Source organism: Pleurodeles waltl, chromosome 1_2 (genome assembly GCF_031143425.1).
Source record: "Pleurodeles waltl isolate 20211129_DDA chromosome 1_2, aPleWal1.hap1.20221129, whole genome shotgun sequence".
Classification (NCBI taxonomy): Eukaryota; Metazoa; Chordata; class Amphibia; order Caudata; family Salamandridae; genus Pleurodeles; species Pleurodeles waltl.
In genome coordinates this window covers 93716183-93729340 of record NC_090437.1, presented here as the reverse complement: position 1 = coordinate 93729340, position 13158 = coordinate 93716183, and positions in this window count along the sequence as shown.

Below are 13158 nucleotides of genomic sequence, written 5' to 3'. Positions count from 1 at the left end.
CCGTACCCGCTCACCCAGGAGGGTGGGCATCACCTTCGCCCCAGGCACCTCAGGCCCTGCCCCAGTCACCCCTGCTGCCCTCAGTGAGGAGGCCATTGACCTCCTCAGGTCACTCACTGTTGGGCAGTCTACCATTGTGAATGCCATCCAGGGTGTAGAACGAGAGTTGCAACACAGTAATGCATTCCTGGAGGGCATTCATTCTGGTCAGGCTGTGCTTCAGCGAACCCTGCAATCTCTGGCCTCAGCACTGATGGCAGCCATTGTCCCTGTGTCTAGCCTCCCCCCTCCAACTTCCTCCACCCAGACCCAATCTCCTGTACCCCAGCCCATCCCAAGCACACCTACAGACCAGCATGCACACAAGTCAACACACACAAGTAGCTCAAGCAAACATAGGCACCACACACACCACAGGTACTCACGCAAGCCTCACCCACATACAGACACAACAACATCCACTGCCTCCACTGTGTCCCCCTCCTCCTCTTCTCCCTCCTCCCTCCCAGTCTTGTCTACACACACACCTGCATGCACCTCATCTACAGGCACCATGAATCGCACCAGGACACCCAGCACCACAAGCCGCTCACCTGCACTCACCACCTCCACTGCCATTTACACATCCCCTGTGTCCTCTCCCAGTGTGTCTGTGACGCCCCCTCCCAAAGTACACAAACACTGGCAATCACTCACCCAACATCCATCCACCTCACGACAGCCTCCAGTACCTGCACCTGCACCCAAAACAGCTAAAGTGACACCTCCGACAACCACCTCCTCTTCCTCCACTCCCAGACCCCCTCCAGCTACCCATCCCAGTGTTCGTCAGAAACTGTCCCTCTGTAAAGTTGACCTTTTTGCCCCCACTCCTCCTCCAATTCATCAGTCCCGTCGTAGCGCCTCAGCCAAAAAGCCTCCAATACCAGTGGTGCCTGTTCAAGGTTTTTGGAGTGCACCGGCCACCAGGGCAGGCAGTAGGACCCGGAGCCAAGGCACTGGCAGCCCACCCCCTGTAAAGGCTCTAAAATTGGAGAGTGGACGACGGGACCGTGTTAAGACTCCTGGTGGGAAAACAACTGACATGGGTTCCAAGGGGATTGGAGAGTCAGCTGTGACTCCACCAAAGGTCGGGAAGGGTCAGAGGAAGTCTCCCCAGCCTGTTGTGAGTGTCACGGCGGAGAAGTGCGCCATCATTTCCGGCGGTCGAGACACAACCGCCAGCACCGTCGTCACTGGTCCAGAGACCACCGCCAGAGTCACAGCCCAGGAGGGCCCAAGTATCGTCACTGGTCCAGAGACCACCGCCAGAGTCACAGCCCAGGAGGGCCCAAGTATCGTCACTGGTCCAGAGACCGCCAGATTCACAGCCCAGGAGGGCCCAAGTATCGTCGCTGGTCCAGAGACCACTGCCAGAGTCACAGCCCAGGAGGGCACAAGTATCGTCACTGGTCAGGAGACCACCGCCAGAGTCACAGCCCAGGAGGGCCCAAGTATCGTCACTGGTCCAGAGACCACTGCCACCGCCGGAGTCAGTGCCCTGGAGGGCCCCGGCTGCCACAGCCCTGCTGGGCAATGATGAAACGTCATGCCACACACCAATGTCCAGTGTAGAGAACGTCATGCCACACATCAATGTCCAGTGTAGAAGATGTCATGCCACACACCAATGTCCAGTGTAGAGAATGTCATGCCACACACCAATGTCCTTATCAGAACCGCCATGTCAAAGCACCGCTGAACAGGGCAAAGACCGCCATGGCAAAGCACAGCTGAAAAGGGCAAAGACCGCCATGGCAAAGCACCGCTGAACAGTCCTGACCCGCCATTGCAAAGCACCGCTGAACAGGGCATAGACCGCCATGGCAAAGCACCGCTGAACAGTCCTGAACCGCCATGGCAAAGCACCGCTGAACAGGGCAAAGACCGCCATGGCAAAGCACCGCTGAACAGGGCAAAGACCGCCATGGCAAAGCACCGCTGAACAGGGCAAAGACCGCCATGGCAAAGCACCGCTGAACAGGGCAAGCACCGGGTAGGAATGAATGGACCGCCACATCAGGCATCCTTATCCCATGTGCAGCTGGGACAGTGACAGGACACGACCTTTCACGGGGAGACTCATCCAGTCTGGGCACCAGTCCCCCCAAGTACCAGTAGAGACCTGCATCAACTTAAGAGACTGTGGCTTTGCACTCCCCAGGATGGCACAGTGGGCAAACCACCCACTGTATAGACTTGAGAGACTGTGGCTTTGCACTCCCCAGGATGGCACAGTGGGCAAACCACCCACTGTATTGACTTGAGAGACTGTGGCTTTGCACTCCCCAGGATGGCACAGTGGGCATACCACCCACTGTATAGACTTGAGAGACTGTGGCTTTGCTCTCCCCAGGATGGCATAAATGGGCATGGAGCCCCGTCGTGGATCTGGCTTTGCAGTCATCCGGCTGAGGTGCCCCCTCTTCCCTTCCCCCTGAGGTGCCTGTAGTATTGCTATCTGATGCCCTGGCAGTGTTCTCTCTGATTGTGGTCAGGTATCGTTTGTGGGCCTCGCCCATGCATTTTTGGACTGATGGTGCACGGACATTGTTATGTACATATCTGCACTACTTCTCGTATTGTATATAATTATGACTGATTTTCAAATATATATCTGTATATTTTTGTATGACATGTATATTGGCACATTACATTGTTTGACCGATTTTCGCTTTGTGTTTTCATTCTTCCGGGGGGATTGTGGGTTGTTACTGTGATTTTTTGTGAATGCATTGGTGTGTATGTTGTAATATGCGAGGGTGGGGGTGTTTGGTGGGTGTCCCCCTAACTTTTGCCTCCCCCCCCCATGTTGTAGGTGCAGTACTCACTGTTGTCTTCGGCGCCTACGTAGCTGTTGGTCATAGAGGAGCAAAAACACAAGGGCAGGGAGTATTTGGAGTTCCGGCTCCATGGATTCCTCGTTCCTCGTGGGATATGTTCAGGTGAGCGTTTTCCCATAGCAAAAGCTGTTTCCGCCGTGTTTTTATCCACAGTGAATCCGCCCCGGAAAAGGTGGCGGATTGGCGGGTTGTAATAGTGTGGGCGGTACATTGTCTCCCGCATGTCTGTTGTCGGTGACCGCCGCGCTGCTTGTCTGTACCGCCGTGGCGGGCGAAGTGTTAAAGTGGCTGTCTTTGTTGGCGGTTTCCGCCAGGGTCATAATTCTCTTTTTTTGTCCGCCGGCCTGTTTGCGGTATTTCCGCTGCTTTAACACCGTCCGCCAGGGTTGTAATGACCCCCATAGTGTGTGGAAGTCACCTTCTTGATTGTCAGCATCAAGAAGAATGATCACTTGGACTGCTGGGCATAACACAGCTAGTGAGCTTGACCCCTGGGTGTAATTACAGGGTTTTTGTTCTACTGCCCGCTTGGACAACTGGGCGTGACACATATGGTATGTATAAGGCTCTGGGTGTGATACAGGGCAAGCTCTCTATTTTAAGAACGTGCCTTTGCTTGGACCGCTTGGTGAGATGCAGTTGGTATGCATAGGCTCTGGGTGTGATACAGGGCCCACATCCCGATCTTCTTGAGCTATTCTGGTTTTCTCAGTGCCACCGGTTTCTTAACACTGGTGGCAATTGAAAGAAGTGAGAGATGTGCTTTGCTTGGACCATTGGGCATGACATAAACGGTACGCAGGACCCCTGGGTCTGACATAGAGGAAATTAGGGTACTAGAACGATTGAGATCCTGGAGATTAGGCATAGCTGTGTTTTCCCAAGAAGGGTCTATGGTCACTGAAGTAAGGCCTTTCTTTCCCCATATAAAGTGTTGCAATCATTTCCCTCGTGCTGGGTTCAACAAGATTATCAGGCTCCTCTGGCTTCATGCAGCAGAGATCTTCCCTTGGTCAAGGGGTAACATGCACTAGGAGTGGGCAGGAATAAGGTATTGAGGACAGGCCATTGAAATTATGTCGTTTTGATATACTAATGCTGGTAGACCAATGTGAATATGTTTGTCTTAAATGTTGAATGTTGTGTTGTCAGTGTTTAATGTATACATGAAGAAAGTATTGAATTGCACAATTTGTTGTTTGATGCCAAAGCAAGGCTCACTACTTTGTTGCCAAAATGCAGACTGTTATGAACTAACAATTGCACGTTTTCCTAGGACTGTGTCTCTTCATGCATTTGGTTGTCAAATGTTTATTTTTGATGCATCTGTGAATAACGTTGAACTCATTAAGGCTAGAAATCCTCGTCTGTATGTCCTCCCCCACCAGATTAGGTTTGGTAAAAACCTTCTGTATATAGTTCCCATTACCGGAGAGATCCAGTAATACTCTTGTACATATTGTCCCATCACCTGGGTAAAATTTAGAAAAACAGAAAAGTTAGCAACTTAAGGGAGAAAACCCTATAAAAATAGAGAAAGCTAGATTTTGCATAACTTAAAAATCCCCTAAAGAATAGTAGAGCAGCTGTCACCTGAAAAGACTACCAAAATACCACCACGGGATCACCTTTAGAACACATGCAGAGCAATTTCCCCACTCAGTCCAAAAGGCTTAGCAAACTCTGTCACAAGGTACACACACATACCTAGACTCACACGTTCCCCTGGCCAAAAGAGGGAACCTTCGACACTAACATAATCGCCAACACAAGGACATATGTACAAACAAAGTATACAGGGCAAACGGAGGACAAAAAGGAAGCATTGCTAGAGCTCTGGACCATTTTTGAGGATAACCTTGACCCATCACCAGTAAGCAAGGCATCCGCACTGCCCTCACCATATGTAGGTATGGAGGTTCTCTCCCCGATGCTTCCTATCCTTCCGTTGGGATACACTAACCCGCCAGTCAAGAGATCTCAATGGGACCCTAACAAGCAGCATGATATTAGGTCTAGGCATGGTGAATCATCAGGCCCACAGGCTTCTACATTCCCTGCACCACCCCAGTCCAGCGTTACAGTGCCCCAAAGCTGGACCCCCTGTTCGTCGCAGTTGGCAGACCAAGCCTCAGGGGCACAGGAGCATGTACACCTGATGGTTCTGGGGAACAAACGTGAGTGAAGAAAAGATTTATAGTTGTCTAGGATAGTGAGATAGCTAGTGACAGTGTGGGAAGTGGACCCAGCCCACTGAGATCTGGCAGTGAGGAGGGAGCCACAGGCTACGCCCAGGTAGCCAAGGAGACCACAGAGAGCGAGCATGAGAGCAGGTCCCAACTTAGAAGAACAGCACATAGCTCCAAGTGAAGGAGGCAATCTAGATGAAAGTCAGAGGAAAGGCGTGAATGGAGGTGAGAGAAAGGGAGAGAGAGCTCGCATCCTGGACACCCAGCATGAAAGCAGGGTAGCGAGTGCTCTACCTGAGGAGAGCAGGAATAGGTATGGAGCTGCTGTCATGAAAGAATCTGAGATAGAGTTGGAAGGGAAGCTTTTAATGGGGGTCTGTACCTCACCAGAATGCCAGTGAAGCAGAGGAGCTGACCAGGAGGTTAGAGACCAAGGCCACCTGGTGGGGACCCAGCTTAGACACAGGAGGACCAAAATGGCAACACTGTGTGGCACACGAGGAGAGCAGCGATGAGGACGTCTGCTACTCCCCGCCGAACGCGCAGGACAGGTAAACTAACCCAAAGGGACATAGCAGCTCAGGAGGAAGGCAAAATAATTGCTGAACCCTTTTGTCACCTGCTAACCCACTGGACAAAGAGAAGTGATAAATGTGATAGGCCGTGGCCAGAGGAGAGACCCTTCGAACCAGAAGACATAGAGATTGCCAAAGACTGCATTCAGGATGGAGGGGGAGATCCCAAGTGGAACTTCCCTTACATGTAGGAGTGTCTTAGGAGATGGGAATGCTATGTAGAGGGAAAACAAGTAGAGGTGTCCAGATCGGGAAATGCCCATTATTACAGAAGGGCACGTCAGGGACCATCTATGTGCCATGGGCCCAGATGGATCAAAAGGGGCTAAGAGGGAAATGGATCTCATGCTTTGAGAAAAACACCGCAGGGATCACTCTAGCAATAGGCGATGTTAAGAGTCTACTAAGCAGCATTATCAGTGAGCTGACCAACACAGTGTTGGCCCGTGCTCGCATCCAAACGGTCACATTGACCAACTCAGAGCACAAAGGGGCTGCATTAAATTCATACAGGCACCAGGTATGAACGGCCCGGAGGGAAATATTCCCTGAATGCCCAGACTTAGATAGATCAATGACCGAAGCCATGAAACGTAGAGAGACCATAATAGACTTCCTAGATAGGATGAGAAATAAAGGTGGGGACAGGAGAAAGGATAGCTGTGGACAGATACAGGCCATGAAGTAATTTTCTTTTATAACATCCTCAAGAAGGGGCTGCCCTCCCATATACAAAGCAGTTTGGACAGCGAGGCAGGGCTAGAATCTAAACCCTGGCAATTAATACAAGCAAACATACTGCACTTCCACAAGAAGTACCAAGAGAAAGATAAGGAGAAGTAGGTACAGGCCCAGAGGGTCAACGCTAAGTTGATCCAACATAAGCTAAGGAAGACTTCCCTCAAGAGGGCCATGTTGGCAGCAAGCATGCAAATGACACCATTCATAAAGGGAACTCCGCGCAGGACCCCTGAGGGTTCCAAAATGCCTACAACGCGGGAAACCAGGGTGGCCGGCAGCAGCCAAACCCTATACAGTGCTAGTATTGCCACAGAATGGTCCACATGGCCAACAAATGCTGAGTAATGTGCAGAAGTCAGTGAGCCGAGGCCAGGCCCTGCAGAACTCCCAACCACAGATTCAGACCCAGGTAAACGTACGAGAACCCTATACTTAGCCGCATAAAAATTAGTCTACTACCACACCACTGTAGCAGGAGTCCGATAATTGGACCAGTCCACGGCATCAGCAGCCGCAACCAAAGAACTAGGCCCATCATGGATCAGAGCCACAGCTGCAATAGGGAGGGGTAGCCGTTTGGGGGAGCAATGTTTTCACGCAGACACAGAACCCAAATGCACAGTGAGCCTTAGCACCCCGGGGACAAAGTATACATTTTGAGCACGCCTTAAAATTCACTGAAGTGGGATTAAAAATAAAAGGCAAATAAGAATAACATTAGGGATTTCATCCTTTGACTTGTATTTGGGACATTCAGAGTTGTTGCTTCTCCTTTGACCCGGTGTCCTCGCTAGAGTCTTCCATCCCAGAGTGCTGTGTGGCTGTCGATTGGGAATTCTTACCAAAGTATGTAATTTAGGGTGCCCACTAGAGCCTGGGCTCCACTCCACTGCTGTTCCCCTAGGGCAGGGCTAGCCAGCCACACCCCGGGGGGGGGGGGTGCAGTCTGACTAAAAGGGGCTCCTCAACCGCTGCTTCAAAGGCCAGCACCCATAAGCACAGTAGGACGGGTTCCTATTACCAAGTCAAAAGACCACCATTTTCGGGCCCCCAGCCAGGAACTAAAATGTCTTTGTACCATGCTCCTAACAGCAATAGGGCCTCTAATGCCTCCCTGCCAAATGGGGGCCCCATTTTTGTTCCAAAACAAAGCCACCTCCAGTGTCGGGAGCCAGGCTTTCCATTCGCTCAGGGTAGCATGACCACATAATGCTTATAACACACGCATGAGTTCCAACAAGGCACCACATGGCATTAAGTCAGTAGATAGGGGGTTCACTAGGACATCCAGTGACCCCCGTCCATCACCATAATGCGGGCAGAAAACTCCAACGTGTTACTGGCCTTGCTCCCTACTCCCCACACAGTGGTGCCTTCTGCCTCCTCTTTACCCTCAGGGTTTCCTAATAGCAGCCAAGAACAGTAGGCCCAACAACATATGGGCCGAGGGAGAGTGGGGTGCTAGGGAGGGTAGTCCAAAACATCCACCGCAACCTCAAGCAGAGCAGAACGCAGGAGTAAACTCACACCCACAACAGGTTTAGCAATAGGGTGACAGGCAAGGCCTCATTCTTCTCAAAGGGGACAACAATTCCAATTTCGCTCTCTGCAAATCAGAGACACAGTGGCCTCCAACCCCCACCAATACATGATAAGTACAGAGGTCTAGGGACACACCAAAGCTAGCCCAAAGGAAGCTTTGAGGAATCGTGTGTAGTTAGGAAACCTGGCGCCTCTTGAAGGATCACAGGGGGCGTCACGTGCTAAGACCAGAGGGGTGCACACATGACCTCAGGGCATGTTGTGTTCACTGACCAATGTTCAGTGCGAGACACCTCCCCTTTTCCACCCCCCCCACAGGTGTAGGCTAGAAACACTGCCTTGCTGACATTGCTTGTTGCACACACCAGGACAACAAAAGGCCAGCAATGCCAATATAGCATCAAATAGAAGGTTAAAAACCACATGTTACAAGAATAACCTCGTAAAACAAACCATACAAATGTATACTTAGTTAAGCATAGAGAGGGGGGGAGACCCGACAATGTGTAAAAATGGAGGGTACAGAAACTTTTAAGGATTAAATGGCAACATACAGATATGCAATGTTTTTCTGATATAACGACCAAACATAGATCTTGCTGAACTGGTCTGCAGTTGAACCGCAAAGTGCACCACCTCTACAGTGGAGAATCATCTTTTCAGCATCCGCACCAGAATACCCAGCAGGATCAAGACCACAACACACTCCAGGGACTTTTTTCGAATCCATACCCCCAACAGGATCCCATACCACATCTTGCCCCAAGGACGCTTTCCGAACTGTTTTTCAACCATTTACCCCCATCACGGAGAAAACCACAAGACATCTCAGCCAGAAATACCTGATGCACTACAATGATACCTATGTTATCTGTAATATTGCGTTTATTCACTCTCTGGTTGCTAGGGATGTTATCACATCCATGTATTTCTATTGAACAGTGGGATCTAATGGAGTCTATTCAAGAGTTAGCACGCTTGCCCAGGGACCTCATTCAAGTTACCTTTAATTACACTGCACCCAGTACTAGCATCTCACATGCACTACACAGCGCCCTTTATATGCAACAAGTGGTATCAGCACATGACCGCCGTGAGCACTAAGACTTCAGCCAGGTCATGTTATGTCTGTTTGCTGATACCACATGCAGTATCATTCGTGTATAAAGGTGTTGTGTTGTCGTTTGCATTGATTGATCTTGGTTTCTTGAGAAGGGCATTGATTTCTGCAAGTTTCCATTCATCCGGGAAAGCGAAAGATGTGATGGGGTGTTGATGATATGGGTGAGGGTGGTGCTGAATGGTGATGTTCCCAGGTTGTAGATGTGGTGAGGGCAAGAGTCCTTTGGGGCCTCTGAGTAGATGATCCACATGATTGCTGCTGTGTTATTTCTGGTGAGAGTTGTCCATTCCTTCAGGTGGCCATCTTGGTTGGTGGTGAGTAGGTTGGCAATGAGTCCTCTGGAGTTGGGGTGGTGTGTGAAGTTGGTGTAGATGTTTGCGATTTTGCTCTGGAAGAAGTTGGATAGGTTGTTGCAAAGTTTTTGGGAGGCAACAATGTCATTGACAGTGGCTGAAGGTAAGATTAAATCTTTGATGATGAAGAAGATCTCTTTGCAGCTGTTGGAGCTTCCTACGATGCGTTCCACTAATGCTTTTTTCTTGGTGTATCTAATTTGCTGGTGATAGCATCTGGGTGCAACCTTGTAGGTAGTCCTGACAGTGGTGTTGTGGCTGGCTGCCAATTTTCTTTTGAGCTCTTTATAGTGTTGTTTGGTGTCTTGAAGGTCTTGGCCTGCTATGCTTATTAGGTTTGATGGGTGCGAGGGTGTCTGCACAGTTCTTGATCCAGTTGTTGGAGTTGTTGATGTCCTTCTTGAGCTAGTCTGTGGGGTTAGGCTCATCAGTGCTGAGGATGTGGTGAAGATAGGGTTCAGCGTGTGTCCTGCAGTGTAAATTGGATCTTTGATGAGCTGGGTGAGTCTGATGTTGCTCAAGTTTCGAAAAGTGCAATGGAGCAGGAATAGTTCCGATCTTCCAGATGAAAGTTGAGGTCACCGAGTAGAGTACAGACTCTGGAGTCGATGGAGAACGGAGCGACAAAGTTGTGATGAGGTTGATAAAGGTGGATGGTGGCCCGCGTGGTTGGTGGATCGGTGGTCAGGGATAACCTGTTATGAGTAGGCAATAGTCCAACTTAGAGAAGGTTCTGTGGACATTTGAGAAAAAGGTATAGTCCTGTTCTCCCTTGTGATGGACTCTCTAAAAGTATATAAGGGCTAAATCTTAATTTCCAGTTTGAAGGGAGAAAGGGGCCTGTGTCTTGTAGTCTCCTTGGGATGATCTATCATATAAGGGATTTCGCACAACATTTAAGTCTCCTCCTAGCACCAGCCATCCTTTGCGGAACACGGCGATCCTGGACAAAAAAAGAATCTAGAATTGGATGTTTGTCATCGTTGGGACCATCTACAAGATTAGTGTGAGTTGTGTGATCTCAGTTGTACAATAGAGAAACAAAAAACTATGGCATGAAACTTTGTGGTTTACTAATTGGAGCGGAGCCTAACAGTGTATTTTGGCAAGAGGGGTACATTCTGAGGCAGCAACAAATCTGCTCCTTTGCGTTGGACCTACTTAAGAAGCATCCCACGCTTCATTTGTGAGTTTAGCCGCTGTATATTTAGGGCGTGGATAACATTGCAGTGTAGGAAGCTGGCTCTGTCTATACTATATCAAAATGAGATATAGGTGGTCATTATGACACTGGCGGTGACTATTAAAGTGGCAGTAAAACCGCCAACAGGCTGTCCCATAAACAGCCAACGTACCACATCAACCGCCAGGGTGTTAACACCACTGACCACGGCGGCAGCCATCAACAGCCAGGTGAAAGACAAGGTACCGCCCACCATATTATGACAAAGCGAACTGTCAGGATTTCTGAGGCGGTACCAATGCCATCAAAAGCCTGACAGAAACAGAACACAGAAAACGAAAGACTCACCAACAAGTACACAGAGGAAATCACTGCTGCCATGGAACCGGAACTACAAGTCTTCCCGATGCTCTTCTACGCCACCCTCCACCTGGAACACCAACACCGACGAAGACGACAATGGTGAGTACAGGCGCCTAGCACACAAGGGAGGGGAGGAGGAAAGGGAGAGAGACACCCACAACACACCATTTTCACACACACACCCTACACACAACCAGTTGCAGAGGAAAACCAATGTCACAAGACCCATGTCATAATAATGCAAGGACTACATTTAGGTATAACTGATATTGTAATTTGCTGTCAACAGCCACCATATTGTCTATGTGAAAAAATAAAATTGGAGTAAATGTCCAGAAAGGGTCAATGGTGAGTCCAAAGTAAAAAAGCCCACATGACCCCAGGGCACAGTCCCAACCCCAACTTGTTTCCTGACAATATCCGCACTAGACTGTGCAGGGGCATCATGTTGGAAATGGGCAGGCACCTCAGGGGGAAGGAGGGCACCTTAGCTGAAGTAGGGAACTTGCCCACTGGTTCTGGAGGGGGCTCCATGCCCATTTCTTTTAGCTGGGGAGTGCAAGGTCACAGTCTCTGAGGTGAGGAACGTGCCCACTGGTTCTGGAGGGGGCTCCATGCCCATATCTCTTTGCGGGGGAGTGCAAGGTCACAGTCTCTGAGGTGGGGAACTTGGCCACTGGTTCTGAAGGGGGCTCCATGCCCATATCTCTTTGCTGGCGAAGTGCAAGGTCACAGTCACTGGGGTGGGGTGGGGAACTTGCCCACTGGTTCTGGAGTGGGCTCCATGCCTATATCTCTTTTCTGGGGAGTGTAAGGTCAAACTCTCTGAGGTGGGGAACTTGTTGTGGCGCAAGCCGAACATTCGGCTCGGGACGCAGCCGCAAGTCGCGGCGGCAGGACGTGCCACGCCCCTGCCATATTCTATTTTTCTTGAGGCATCAAATTGGGCATGGTGTCTCGACACATTGAGGGCGCCGCGCGCCCCTGCTAGTTTTTGCCTCCCTCCACTCTCCATTCACCCCCACTTGCCTTCTGCTTCTTTTTTCTTTCTTCGTTTCAGCTTTCCTCATTTCTTCCTGTATTTATGCCTTTCTTTCATTTCCATGAGCCTTTCTCCTTCCCAGCATGCCTTCCTTCTACCTGCATGCCTTTGGAACCTTACTTAGCATGGTGACTTTTTTCTATAGGTTTCTATGCTATATTCACAATCCAATATGGTGTCTTTTACTTCCTGCCAGTCACTTCCTGTTCTTTGGGTATATAAGGTGTGTGATTCCTGTTCTCTTTGCGCTGCAACACTTCCTTTGGGTGGTGATCTTCGCTTCTGTTCTTCTGCATCAGTTTTATATTTTCCTAGCCTGTTCCAGATTTTTTCATTGTCATTTTTGTCTTTTGTTCAGATTTACTTTTTACTTTTCGTTTTTGTTCCAGGAGTTCCGGTTTTAGGTTTTTTCCCTTTTGTGTGTTTTGCCTCGGGGACTCCTTCTGGAGGGCACAGACTGCCTTTGGTGGCTACCAGAAAGGGTCACCCCTACTTGGGTCTTGGCAGAACCTATAGGAACAGAGACCTCGCCAAATTTCCAGTGGGCCACAGACATAGACAACGAGTAGGTCGTGACAGATTGCAGCGCCAAACGAACCAGACTTCGTCAGGCAGAATGGAAGATATTGTAACAGCTGCTGCAGACCCTAACCAGTCCCTAGTCGTGACTATTCAACAATAAGCCCAGGAATTGCAACAAATAGGAAATTAAAATGTGGCTTTATGACAAACATTGGCATCCCGAAGTACTGATGTTCCTACTGTCTTTACTACTACACCCCGATTTTCAGGAGACCCAAACAAGCTGCGAGAATTCCTTGATGCCTTGACTGTCTATTTTGCCTTTAGACTAACACAATTTTCGCAAGATAAAACGAAAGTGGGTTATCTCATCAGTGCCTTGTCAGGTCCTGCCTTGGTCTGGGTGACTCTGATAGTAGCCTCCAATGACTTGGTGCTGTCTGATTAGTCAGCCTTTGTTTGAACACCCAGGATTGGAAGCATCAGCAGAAGAAGCGCTTTGTGATATTCAACAGGGCACTCAAGATGTTCTTCAATACATGACACGCTTCAGACAATTGGTTGCCGAGACAACCTGGGTAGAGCGTACTCTGGTAACTCTTTTTCGCAGAGGTTTACGAGAAGACATAAAAGACTAATTAGT